At 45.0% G+C, this 15,012-nt stretch overlaps 1 protein-coding gene across 1 annotated transcript in view; it reads left to right on the forward strand.

The window, feature by feature from the left end:
- Positions 1 to 15,012, forward strand: part of LOC135110059 (glutamate receptor ionotropic, kainate glr-3-like) — a 177,724-nt gene that overhangs the window by 14,909 nt on the left and 147,803 nt on the right. The window lies entirely within an intron of this gene.

The following is a 15,012-nucleotide window of genomic DNA, read 5'->3' on the forward strand; positions in this document are numbered from 1 at the left end:
GATGTGATGGCAGTGGTGCCATCTGGTTGAAATAAAGGAAGGAAAGAAGAAGTAGCAAAGTTATTGATGTTTTTCTCGGCTAGATGCCAGAAGTCACGAGGGGGATTTACTTCTTGAAAGATTTTGACATTTTCCATTAATTAAACAGTTTTTGGCTAGTTGGAGAACAGACTTGGCATGGTTTCAGGCAGAAATATAAAGCGCATGAGATTCTCTCTATCATATATAGCACCTCTCTATCATGTATAGCACGAGAACAGGCTTTGTTAAACCAAGATTTGGAGAAAGGTCGAGAAAAAAAGTGAGGAATGTACGCCTCCATGCCAGACACTATCACCTCTGTTATGGGTTTGGCACACGGATCTCGCACATGGAACTCTGACTCGGAAGCAGTAGTCATTCCAATGAAAATCAGCAAAATATATATATATATATATATATATATATATATATATATATATATATATATATATATATATATATATATATATATATATATATATATATATATATATATATATATATATATATATATATATATATATATATATATATATTACTATGACCACTCATCCCTCTTCAGAAAGCTGCCGCACCTGGACTAGCTTCACTGAGCCACCTCTTACTTGGACTCAGTGCATTGCTCATAGACGGGTGTACAGGATCCCTTGTGACTCCTGCAACCTATTCTCGACGGTCGCACTACGTTGACAGACAAGGGAAATACTCCACCAACACTTAACACCCATAGCTGCAGAAGAATCGACAACCACATCTAGAAAAAACAGTTAACATACAATAACACGTATATGGTTGAGGTATAATACCTCGTTGGGCTTCCGCTCTCTGTGACAGTCACCCCACTGCGCAACCGAGTGTTATAACCTCAAGCCGAATAGTATCGTTTACTGCCTCCTGCATGACAAGCCTTGTCAGTATCTGAGGAGGGAATAAAGCTCACTACACAGCTGATTACTTAAGTTCTCTCCGGAAGATATTTTAGAAAAATATATGAAAGCTTACGAAAATTTTAGGAATACGCAAATTAACAATCAACATACAACTAATAGAATACAACATCAAATTTAAACAAAGGACATATACAAATTACAAATTATCAAACACTACTAAAGCACTGATATGATTGACTAATATAACAGTAAACAACAGGGCTCCCACTAGGCCCTCCAACTCAGACTGCTGTTTCTTGTTTCTCCTCCTCCTACTCCTTCTCCGAGACCCGTCTCGGGTTCTCCGCCAGGATCTGTGGTCTCCACGGATCCACCGGTGTGCTTTCTCCTGCAGGGTATTTCATTCATCTCTTTTCTTCAGCAGCTTTCTCCTGCTGGGTATTTTATTCATCTCTTTCCTTCAGTAGCTATAGCTGCGCCAACTCTGCCTGTGACTCTGGTCACTCATCCGCCTCCGTCGTTTTTTCGGTCCTCTCTGCCTTCTCTACTTCATCTCCTCTCACCTCTCCTCCTCTCTTCACTACATACTCTACTCCATCTGTATCTTCTCCTCTATACAATGCAAACATCACAGTCACCATGCAACGACATCCCTGCATCTTTGCACCACGCAATGAGCCCACCAGGGACCGTAGTCTCGTGGTGTAACATCATGGCAGGGACAGGTAAAATACTTCTCGGCCAAACACTACTCTCAATCGGGCCTGCACTGCCCACATCCTTACTCCAGCTTGCCCGCTTCCGCCTCCGTGGAGCCTCCGTGCCACACCCACAAAACTGACGAAACAAAAATGCCACTTTCTTGGCAAAACTAAGAGACGCTCTTGGCCCGCTCTCAGTAAAACAAAATTCTTCTTCCCGGGTGTGACACCACCAAGCATGCGTCTCACCGTCAGGTACAACACTAGAATCACTCTGCACTTTTCCCGCCGGCCTTGACGATACAGGTATAGCCAAAGCGAGCTAACAGCTGCTCCTTTCCAGAACGCAGCACACATTCTCGCACACTAAGCAAACTTCTTGTCCTATCCACTCCTACGCTGATGATACCACCCTGCACTTTTCCACGTCTTTTCATAGACGTCCAACACTTCAGGAAGTAAACATTTCACACAGGGAAGCCACAGAACGCCTGACTTCTGATCTTTCTAAAATTTCTGATTGAGGCAGAGCAAACTTGGTATTGTTCAGTGCCTCAAAAACTCAATTCCTCCATCTATCAACTCGACACAACCTTCCAGACAACTATCCTTTATTCTTCAATGACACTCAACTGTCCCCCTCTTCTACACTGAACATCATCGGTCTGTCCTTTACTTATAATCTGAACTGGAAACTTCACATCTCATCTCTAGCTAAAACAGCTTCTATGAAGTTAGGTGTTCTGAGACGTCTCCGCCAGTTTTTCTCAACCCTCCCCCGCTGTTAACTCTGTACAAGGGTACAGACTCCATACAGAGTCCATAAATGGACTCTGTATCCGTCCATGTATGGAGTGTGCTTCATATGTCTCTTGGGGTTCCACTCATACCGCTCTTCTAGACAGGGTGGAATCAAAAGCTTTTCGTCTCCTCAACTCCTCTCCTCTAACTGACTGTTTTCAACCTCTCTCTCATCGCCGCAATTTTGCATCTCTATCTGTCTTCTACCACTATTTTCATGCTAATTGCTCTTCTGATCTTGCTAACTTGCATACCTCCATTCCTCTTGCGGCCTTGCTGCACAAGACTTTCCTCTTTCTCTCACCCCTATTCTGTACACCTCTCTAATGCAAAAGTTAACTAGTATTCTCAATAATTTATCCATTCTCTGGTAAACTCTGGAACTCCCTGGCAGCTTCTGTATTTCCATTTCCTATGACTTGAATTCCTTCAAGAGACATTTATCCTTCAATTTTTGACTACTGTTTTGGACCCTTTTATGGGAGTGGCATCTCAGTGAGCCTTTTTTTTTATTGGATTTTAATTGCCTTTGGCCAGTGTCCCTACTACATAAAAAATAAAAAAATAAAAAAAACACGGAACCAAACACGCACACATGGCCATCACAAAACAAACCCTGGCTCCAACATGAACCTGGCCAACGTGCCACTGGGCCACCCCAACTGGTCCCAGGAACTGCTCCCGTGTGCAAGCTTCTCTCATCATACCCAATACCTTGTCGCTTCGAGGAAACCGACATCGATCAACACATACTACGCCCAACAAACGGGATCACACCCGGCCCCCAGAACCGCGCCAAACGCTCCCGAGTCAACCTGACTCCAAAACGGCCAAGCACCAGGGCGCTACGTGTTTCTAGCACCCGTGCCTCCTTAACTGTGGAAGGCACATCAAAATGAAGCATCAAATCTCCGTCCTCCTCTTTCCGCCGGCTATTCAGCGTGTGTTGCTCTCAACACACGCTGCCCGACCCTCTGCTTCCTTGCCATCCACTCCTGCCTTGGCAAGTAGTGGTGCAGCACATACACAGGGGGCAGAATTCTCCTTAACTACACTGACTGCTGTTGCAGCAGCTGCGAGCACTGGCGACTAACCACGCAAGCAAATACCCACCATGTCTGGTCCCGGCAGGGGAGCAGCCTGCTCCTCACCTCCGTTACATCCCACAGGGGAGGAAACTCCCACCTCCCTAGCAGAATCAGGAATCTCCTCGCCCTCAGCAGCGATCCCTGACACTCCAGATACAACTATCTGGGGCTCAGACTGAGTACCGGCGTCCACAGCCTCAACACCAAGTGACAACTCCACTTGAATGCCACCTCCCAGAGGCTCCACAGGGTGAGGCAAGCCATCAAACTAACAGCCCAAACTCATCACTCCAGCGTCACCCTTGGCAACACTACCCACGAAGTCAAGTGCTTTCAGCGCTGCCTCTGCGCTTTTGCAATCAGCCCCAACACACTGACTCAAAGACGAGTCTGATTTTGACTCATCAAAACCCTGACCAGCAGCGGGACAGGCCTCTGACCACTCTGCCCCCACTGTGGCTTCAATACAAACATTGCGCTCCTTTTGTGTTGGCCCTGCCTTTTTGCAGTCGACCGCTGGAGTCACAGATCCCGCGGGCACTCGACACCGGGGTGCTCGCCTTGCCTTAGAGCGAGTACCAACTCCTTCTTTCCTCAAGCCATGAGGTGAATTCACCTCTATTCGAGTCTTCTCCGACTCAAATATCCTATTCTTCTCAGCTTCTTCCCTCTCATAAATCTTCGTCTCCTTCTCCGCCTCAAGTAATCTGGCCTTCTTCTCGACCTCAAGACTCTTAGCTACCCTCTCGGCTTCAAACCTCCTGGCTTTTCTAGCCTCCTCAGTCTTCAATTTCTTTTCCTCAGCTTCTAATTCCATTCTCCTCATTTCCAACTTGAATCTCATCTCCTCAGACATGCCTTCAGTCTGGGAGAAGCCACCAGCAGGGTTAACACGTCCGTGGACGCTATGTGTGGGACTAGGTATCCTCACACCGAACTGTGTTAAATCCACATTACTGCTCCCAGCAGAGGCAGGGGACCCAGGTCGCTGGTCACCCTTGCTACCAGCCTTGACCTCCATGGCTTACGCTAAATGAGGGCACACACAAGGCAATGAAACAAACAACACGTGGCAACGAAGCTCCCAGCAATCCTGGCGAGGTCGCCAATTTCTCTTATGATTACAAATGCCTGCCCCTTCAAGAAAGCTGCCGCACCCGGACTAGCTTCACTGAGCGACATCTTACGTGGGCTCCATTCTTAGAGACTTTAATGTTCACCACCAAGTTTGACTTCCCATCACTGACCATCCTGGTGAACTAGCCTGTAACTTTACTGTCCTCTATGACCTAAAGCAAATGGTGCAACACACTACTCGTATTCCTGACTGTCTTGCCCAACATTCTTAACCTTTTCCTCACTTCTAATTCTTCTGCTTATGTTGTCACCCTACCCTCTCCGTTGGGCTCTTCTGATCACAACCTTACATCCGTATCTTGTCCTATAGCTCCAATAGATACTATAGCTCCAAATAGCTCCTATAGCTCCCCTCCTCAGCATCCCTGAAGCGGAGGTGCTTTTGACGGTCTGTCTCTGCTAATTGGGGACCTGAGAAGGTATTATGTTGATTTTCCATGGAATGACTATTGCTTCCGTGTCAGAGACCCGTCTCTCTTTAGCCAAGAACTCTTTCATTAATAGAAAGTGACAAAATCCTTCAAGACCCATCTCTCTGTGGTGAGCGCTTAACGGAGGTGATAGTATCTGGCATGGAGGCGTACATTCTTCATTCCTTCCCTCGCCCTAAACCTTCCAAACCTTGTTCAACACAGCCTGTTCTTGCACTATACATGATAGAGAGATGGCCCACAAGAAGTACTTGAGGCTTCCATCACCTGAATCTCATGCACTTTATATTTCTGCGCGGAATCATGCCAAGTCTCTTCTCCAAACAGCCAAGAACTTTTTCATTAATAGAAATTGTCAAAATCCTTCAAGATTTAACTCCCCTCAAGACTTCTGGCACCTAACCAAAAAAATCTCGAATAACTTTTAATTCTTCATTTTTCCCTCCTTTATTTCAATCTGATGATGTGGGGGTGTGTGGCAACACTCAACTTCCGGCCGTATCACGGCGCGTGGGGGCTAGTGTTTACTCAGGTGTGTGGCAACACTCAACTTCCGGCCGTATCACGGCGCGTGGGGGCTAGTGTTTACTCAGCCGGGACGGAGATAGGTTGTTCCGTACCCTCTCTGTACATGGATACTTGCCTTCAATAAACCTCGCCACGCTTCTCCTGCCTTTCCCTACTCCAGCCCCGACAGATGACATTACAGCCATCTAAAGCTGAACTCTTCGTTCAAACCTTTGCTAAAAATCCACCTCGGATGATTCAGAGCTTGTTTCTCCCTCTCCTCCATTCTGTAATCATTAAGATCCTTCGCAGTGATATTTTCCATGCTCTCGCTGACCTTATCCATAGAAGGCTTATGGACCTGATGGGGTCCCTCCTATTGCACCTTGCTTAGTCAAACTTTTCAAACTCTGTCTGTCAACAACTACCTCTCCTTCCTGCTGAAATTTTGCCTACATTCAACCTGCTCCTAAAAAAAAAAAAAAAAAAAAAAAAAACAGTGACCGCTTTAATCCCTCTAACTACCATCCCATTGCTTTAATTTCTTGCCTCTCTCTTTTTTTTCTAATCTTTCCTGAAAAGGATTCTTAAACATCACTTCATGTCTTTCTATTTTATGCCCAGTATGAGTTCTGTTGAATGATCTTCTGGCTTTCCTCACTGAATCTTGATCATCCTTTTAGGGATTTTGGTGAAACTTTTGGTTGTTTCCTTAGAAATATCAAAAGCTTTTCACAGAGTCTGGTAGAAAGCTTTGATTTCCAAACTACTATTCTATGGTTTCTATCCTTTTCTCTGTAATTTCATCTCGTCTCCTCTCGGACTATTCTATTGCTGGAGTGGTAGACGGTCACTGTTCTTTTCTTATATCTATTAACACTGGTATTCCTCAGGGTTCTGTACTGTCTCCCAGTTTCTTCCTATTATTCATCAATGATCTTCTAGATCAAACTTCTTGTCCTGTCTACTCTTTCGTTGATTTCACTTTCATGGGATAAACAGTTCACGCAGGGAAGCCACGGAACCCCTGACTTCTGATCTCTCTGAAATTTCTAATTGTGGTAGATATAGTATTGTTCAATGCCTCAAAAAGTCAGTTCCTCCATGTATCAACTTGACACGAGCTTACAGGTAACTATCCTGTCTTTTTAAATGACACCTAACTGTATATCTTATTTATACTTAACTTCCTCGGTTTGTTCTTTCCTTATAATGTAAACTGGAAACTTCATATCTCATATCTACCTAAAACAGCTTCTATGAGATTATGCGTTCTGAATCGTCTCCTTCAATGTTTCTCACCCCCACCTTCACCAGCTGCTAACTCTGTTCAGGGGCTTCACATGTTTGGGGGGGTTGCACTCATACCGCTATTTACGAGAGGGTGGAAGGTTTTCGTCTTATCAATTCCTGTCCTTTAACTGACCGTCTTCATCCTCTTACTCATCTCCGCAATGTTGAATCTCTTGCTGTTTTTTGCCGCTACTTTCACGCTAACTATTCTTTTGATCTTGTTAACTGCATACATCCCTCCTCCCTGCACAAGATGTTGTTCTTTCTGTTATCTCTATTCTGTCCACCTCTTTAATGCAGAAGTTAACTAGTGCTCTCAATCATTAATCCTTTTCTGAGGTAAACTCTGGAACTCCCTGCCTACTTCTGTATTTCCTCCTCATGACTTAAACTCTTTCAAGAGGGAGGTTTCAATACATTTTCTTTTTTGTACCATTCTTTCTGACATCTATAATGGAACTGGTAATAAGCAGGCCTTTTTTTTTTTTTTGCCTTTGGCCAGTGGTCCTCTTGCATAAAAAAAATAAATCTCAAATACACCCCAGATCCACAGCAAGACTGCAATTTGGCAGAAAAGGGAAAAGTTAAACTCTGAGACTCCCTGCCTACTTTTGTATTTCCTCCTTCTTATGACTTAAAGTCTTTCAAGAGGGAGGTTTCAATACATTTTTGTACAATTATTTTTTATATCTGTATGGGAACTGGCAATAATCAGGGGCCTTCTTTTTTTTGCCTTTGGCCAGTGGCCCTCTTACATAAAAAAAAAAAAAAATCAAATACACCCCAGTTCCACAGGAAGACTGCAATTTGGCAGAAAAGGGGAAAGGACTGGGCCTGCTCTCATTACTCTGTACGACACAAATACGATGGACAGTCAATGGACTGTAGGTGGAGTCACTTCTCTAGCCTGCATGAGCAGCAGACACACAAAGGCTTTGACACGCCCTTGAAATACAACTTAGGAATATCCAAATACTGGTCTCTCGTGGGGCCTAACTAGTTTTAAATATAATAATGCAGCACGCAGTAATCCCACTCGTACTCGTAGGTGTTATAACCATCACTCATTTCCGCATCTGTCATGTCTCAATTCTCGTCTGCTACTGAGCCAGGAGCTGTGGGACTGTTTGGTTAACTCACCCTGGTGACGCCAGGATGGAAAGCTGGGAGGGATTATGACATTGTTATGATGACTGAACCTATGATATCTAGTCGGCTACTAAGCTGGCAGCCTGTGGGAGAGTCAATTAACTCATCCCTCCTATCCCCAATGCAGACACAGGACGGGAGAACTGGGAGGGAGGGAAGGAAGAGGGCGGGGAAGCGGAGATGGGGGTGAACTTTCGTCCTGCTCGCCTCGCTGTCACTCACTACGTTGTTTTCTCTCCCAGTCTGAACATTATCTTACAAAAATTCGTGTTTGGCTATTTGTCACAAACACAAGAGTCACCACCAGCGACAACCTTTTGCCCTTGCCACACACATCGCGTCCACTAGGCGCCGTAGCCTCGTGTGTTATCACGGCACTGCCAGGTAATACTCTTCCTGGCCAAACGAATCTCCCCTTTTGGACGTCTAACTCGCTAACCTTTACAATTCTTCGCCTTGGAGATCACAGTACACTTCCCACCGGGTCTTCACTGCCCACATCTTCACTTCGCCATGCCTAGTCCTTGCTCTTTGAAGCCTCCCTGTTACATAAAATAAATAAACTAAAAATAAAACTTTTTTGCAAAAACAAGAGAAGGCACTTGCCTGCTCTTAATCAAATAAAACAATGATTTTGGGATGTGACCCGACCAATCCTGTTTCTCACTGCCAGGCACAACAATACAACTATACTTCACTTCTCCCACTGACCACTCGATGACACGGGATTCGCTATAACGAGCTGTTGCTTCTTTTCAGGATGCAACACACCCATTCCTGCACCATAAGCAAAGCTCCCGCACATAGCTGTCCAAACACAGCAATCCCCTGCTCCAACCCGAACCTGGCCAACGTGCAAACGGTCCAACAACACTAGTCTCAGTAACTCCTCTCATGTGCAATCACTTCGCATCAGACCCGACTCCTTGTCGCTTCCAGATGGATGGCAGCCACCACTACATGCTTTACTACTCAGGCCCAACACCTGACACTTAATAGCACCTTGGCCGCACCAAGCCTCCAGTAACATTGTGAGTTCTTTCTAAGCAGCAAGCAACATATCATCACCGGTAGCCTCACTCGACACTACCTCCCAACGTTGCGCCGTAACGCCCACGTCAACTACATTATCACCGCTCCCACAGGAAGGAGGAATCAGATTAGTAACATCTCTCATAATCCCCAAGCAAGGGGAAACAATACCAGCCATAATACAAAGGAGACAAGAGGTAATCAGGCTTGCCTGCCTGACCAACGCGGCAACACCCAACAAACGTGGCCACATCCGGCCACTAAAACTGTCTCAATTGCTCCCGAGTCAACCCAACTCCAAATCAGTCACACATAGGACCTTTATGTGCTACCTGCACACCTGCCTCCTTAAATGCGGATGGCACAACGAAATGGAGCATCATACCTCTGTCCTCTCTCTGTCAGCTATACAAAAGAATATTACTCTCTGCAAACACTGTCCTACACCCTGCTTCCATGTTCCCCTCTTCTGCCTTGACAAGAAGTTGGTTAACACATCCCTGAGAGGCTGGACCTCCTTCTAGTACGTAAGTAACTGTAGCAGCAGCAATCAAAACAGATGGCTCGCTATGTGAGCAAACACCTAACACGTCTAGTCCTGACAGAGAAGTATCCATCCTGCCTCCGGTACATTTCACAGAGCAGGAACCTCCTATCTCCCCAACAGAGTTAGGAGCCTCCCCAGCCACCGCAATGACCCCTAACATACCACACACCCCAAGCTGGGGCTCGGACTAAATACTGGCGCCCACAGCCTCCAAACCAGATGGTAACTCCGCCTCAGCGCCACCTCAGAGGTGCTCCGCAGGATGATAGACAAGCCAGTAAATAAACTGACTCAAACATTCGGTCCTCACGCTCGGCAACAATCTCAACAAAGTCATGTGCCTCTTGTGGTGGCTCTACGGTTGTGCAGTCAGTCAGCCCCAGCACAATAACTCAAGGACAAGCCTAGCTCTGACAAGCAACAAGACAGTCCTGTGTGCACTGTCCCCACTATGGTATCTACATCAATTCTACACTCCTCTGGCAGTGGCCCTGCCTTACTGCAATCGAACTGCGGCTCCCGACGTCGGGGCGTTTGCCTTGCCTTAGAGCGAGTAACAACATAACATCAGGAACCTCCACAGCCTCCTCACCTGGGACAGTGTCCGCAAATGGGGCTGCACCCAAACTCTCCCCCTGCCAGATAATTTCCTAGAAGGAAATCTACACCCAGTACTGGCAGGTCTTCTGCTAGTGTCACCCGCGCCTCTGTGGTCACTAGTGGGCACATAAGTCTCATCTCCGTCGTGAGGAAGCTTTCTACGGCGCCAATTCCAGCACAACACAGACTTATCTGAGGCAACGCGCCTCCCAGTAACATTTCACCACAGCGACTGCTGTGCTGCTGTGTCTCTCAAAGCGGTAACAGGGTACTCAACCACAGCACTCTCGACTGTTCCTTTACACAAAAATGGACGGCACCAATCCAAACCAGACCTCACTGGGACGATGAGGTATCATCAGATGAGGAAGCATCTACTCCTGTCTTTCTCCCCTCACAACGAAACATTGACCGAATCTCATAACTCTTAAAAACTCGGTCGTGTGATACACTCATATATATATATATATATATATATATATATATATATATATATATATATATATATATATATATATATATATATATATATATATTTTTTTTTTTTTTTTTTTTTTTTTTTTTTGTGCACAGCGAATTAGAAGGAAAGAGAAATGAGAGCACAAGTGAGAGAAGAAAGAAAGAAGGAGATGGAAGGAAGAGAGAGAGAGAGAGAGAGAGAGAGAGAGAGAGAGAGAGAGAGAGAGAGTGCAAATGTCAGACTCATGATTGTTGAGTGGCATGCGAGTTTACTGTAGATACATTTCATATCTAGTCATCCCTCTTCCTGTTTTGTTTATCATATTTCCAGTTGCCCTCTGAGTTCGGGTTTCACTCCTTGTTTAGTCATAGTTCCCCTTGCTCATACCGTAATCAGTATTCATCCAGCCCCCACAGTTCAAACCCAATTTATTTCTGAAATTAACTGTTCAGTTGTACCGAGCTATGTGAGACTAGGCGAGTGGGCGAAGGTGGGGTGCTCCCCATACCCCTCCTCTCTCACATGAGAATGTCCTTGTGACTGCTGAGAGCTGTGTTCCCATGTTTTATTCACAGTCTTGAACTGGGGTGAACCAGATGTACAGTAGACACCTGCCGAAACGATAATTACTCCCAGTGAGGTCTAAAGCACTGTTCAGGGGGTGCTGTGAACTTATCATTAAACCCAGCTGTGACCTCACTGAACGTTTCCCTTTGTGTCTCACAACACAAGGGGGCAGTCACAGCCTGCCCTCTAAAGACAACTCTCTTCCTCCACACAAAACTACAAGCACCTAATAACACACACACCCTTCGCTCAAAAATTTAAAAATCATCATGGCGACTCCTACACCAGCCTCGGAGTCCCCACCTGGGGAGGGGACCATAAATGTCCCCAGGTCGGACTGCCTTTCTGTTGACGACCCTAACTGTCTTGACACCCACCTCAACTTTTTCTTCATTAACTTCTGCAACATTTGCGGACTAAGATCTAATTTTCAATCTGTAGAACACCACCTCTCCTCTTCTAAACCTCATCTTCTTTTCCTCACTGAAACTCAGGTGTCTGAGGCAACTGACAGTAGCCCCTTTTCTGTTCCCTCCTACTGTCTCTATCCTCATTTTCGATCCAAAGCAAAACATTTATGTGCGCAATGACTTCACCTGCTCTCGTGCCCACGCTCTTGAATCTTCCGAGTTTTCCACCATCTGACTACGACTACAGAGTCACTCTCATACTAAATTTATCTGTGCTGTATACCTCTCACCTAACTCCTCTGACTATAAGAAATTCTTTGACTACTTAACTTCCAGAGTGGAGCACATTCTGACTCTCTTTCCTTTTGCAGAGATCTACATTCTTGGAGACTTCAATGTTCACCACCAGCTTTGCCTTTCCTCTCCCTTCACTAACCATCCTGGTGAACTAGCCTACAACTTTGCTATCCTCCATGACCTAGAGCAATTGGTGCAACACCCTACTCGTATTCCTGACCGTCTTGGAGATACGCCCAGCATTCTTGACCTTTTCTTGACCTCTAATCCTTCTCCTTATGCTGTCACCCTTTCTTCTCCGTTGGGCTCCTCCGATCACAATCTCATCTTTATCTTGTCCTATCGCTCCAATCCCTCCTCAGGATCCCCCTAAGCGAAGATGCATCTGGCGTTTTGCCTCTGCTAGTTGGGGGGACTTGAGGAGGTATTTTGCTGATTTTCCTTGGAATGACTATTGCTTCCGTGTCAGAGACCCGTCTTTGTGTGCTGACCACATAACAGAGGTGGTAGTGTCTGGCATGGAGGCGTACATTCCTCACTCTTTTTCTCATCCTAAACCTTCTAAACCTTGGTTTAACACAGCTTGTTCTCATGCTATACATGATGGAGAGGTGGTCCACAAAAGATACTTAAGCCTTCCTTCACCAGAATCTCATGCACTTTATATTTCTTCCCGGAACCATGCCAAGTCCGTTCTCCAACAAGCCAAAAACTCCTTCATGAACAGAAAATGTCAAAACCTTTCAAGATCTAACTCCCCTCGTGACTTCTGGCATCTAGCCAAAAATATCTCCAATAACTTTGCTTCTTCTTCTTTCCCTCCTCTATTTCAACCAGATGGCACCACTGCTATCACATCTATTTCTAAAGCTGAACTCTTCGCTCAAACCTTTCCTAAAAACTCTACCTTGGACGATTCTGGGCTTGTTCCTCCCTCTCCTCCACCCTCTGACTACTTCATGCCACCTATTAAAATTCTTCACAATGATGTCTTCCATGCCCTCGCTGGCCTAAACCCTCGGAAGGCTTATGGACCTGATGGGGTCCCTCCTATTGGGAAGTTTGCCTACATTTAACCTGTTCCTAAAAAGGGTGACCGTTCTAATCCCTCAAACTACCGTCCTATTGCTTTAATTTCCTGCTTATCTAAAGTTTTTGAATCTATTCTCAACAGGAAGATTCTTAAACATCTGTCACTTCACAACCTTCTATCTGATCGCCAGTATGGGTTCCGTCAAGGTCGCTCTACTGGTGATCTTCTGGCTTTCCTTACTGAGTCTTGGTCATCCTCTTTTAGAGATTTTGGTGAATTTTTTCCTGTTGCTTTGGACATATCAAAAGGTTTTGATAGAGTCTGGCACAAAGCTTTGATTTCCAAACTATCCTCCTACGGTTTTTGAATCTATCCTCAACAGGAAGATTCTTAAACATCTATCACTTCACAACCTTCTATCTGATCGCCAGTATGGGTTCCGTCAAGGTCGCTATACTGGTGATCTTCTGGCTTTCCTTACTGAGTCTTGGTCATCCTCTTTTAGAGATTTTGATGAATTTTTTCCTGTTGCTTTGGACATATCAAAAGCTTTTGATAGAGTCTGGCACAAAGCTTTGATTTCCAAACTATCCTCCTACGGTTTCTATCCTTCTCTGTAACTTCATCTCAAGTTTCCTTTCTGACCGTTATATTGCTGCTGTGGTAGACGGTCATTGTTCTTCTCCTAAATCTATTAACAATGGTGTTCCTCAGGGTTCTGTCCTGTCACCCACTCTCTTCCTATTATTCATTAATGATCTAAACCAAACTTCTTGTCCTATCCACTCCTACGCTGATGATACCACCCTGCACTTTTCCACGTCTTTTTTATAGACGTCCAACCCTTCAGGAGATAAACATTTCACGCAGGGAAGCCACAGAACGCTTGACTTCTGATCTTTCTAAAATTTCTGATTGGGGCAGAGCAAACTTGGTATTGTTCAATGGCTCAAAAACTCAATTCCTCCATCTATCAACTCGACACAACCTTCCAGACAACTATCCCCTCTTCTTCAATGACACTCAACTGTCCCCCTCTTCTACACTGAACATCCTCGGTCTGTCCTTTACTTATAATTTGAATTGGAAACTTCACATCTCATCTCTAGCTAAAACAGCTTCTATGAAGTTAGGTGTTCTGTCTCCGCCAGTTTTTCTTACCCCCCCAGCTGCTAACTCTGTGCAAGGGCCTTATCCGTCCATGTATGGAGTATGCTTCACACATCTGGGGGGTTCCACTCAAACTGGTCTTCTAGACAGGGTGGAATCAAAAACGTTTCGTCTCATCAATTCCTCTCCTCTAACTAACTGTCTTCAACCTCTCTCTCACCGCTGCAATGTTGCATATCTATCTGTCTTCTACCGCTATTTTCATGCTAACTGCTCTTCTTATCTTGCTAACTGCATGCCTCCCCTCCTCCAGCGGCCTCGCTGCACAAGACTTTCTTCTTTCTCTCACCCCTATTCTGTTCACCTCTCTAACACAAGAGTTAACCAGTATCCTCAATCATTCATCCACTTTCTCTGGTAAACTCTGGAACTCCCTGCCTGCTTCTGTATTTCCACCTTCCTATGACTTGAATTCCTTCAAGAGGGAGGTTTCAAGACACTTATTCATCAATTTTTGACCACTGCTTTGACCCTTTTATGGGACTGGCATTTCAGTGGGCATATTGTTTTATTGGATTTTTGTTGCCCTTGGCCAGTGTCCTTCCAGTTGGTTTAAGGGGTATTTCAATAATTTACTCCAGTATGCCCCTGCTTATATGTGTAATGTATAGGTTTCTCCATCAGTCTGACTGTGAGTGTAGTTCCTTGCAAGGTATTCAGTGTATATTATGGCGAGACTCCTTGTCTCATTATGAGGCAAACATTTTTTTTATTTTTTTATGTAGGATGACATCGGCCAAGGGCAACAAAAATCCAATAACAAAAAAAAAAAAAAAAAAGCCCACTGAGATGCCAGTCCCCAAATAGGATCTGAAGCGGTAGTAAAAAATTTAAAGATAAGCGTCTTGAAACCTCCCTCTTGAAGAATTTCAAGTCAT

Source organism: Scylla paramamosain, chromosome 19 (genome assembly GCF_035594125.1).
Source record: "Scylla paramamosain isolate STU-SP2022 chromosome 19, ASM3559412v1, whole genome shotgun sequence".
Classification (NCBI taxonomy): domain Eukaryota; kingdom Metazoa; phylum Arthropoda; class Malacostraca; order Decapoda; family Portunidae; genus Scylla; species Scylla paramamosain.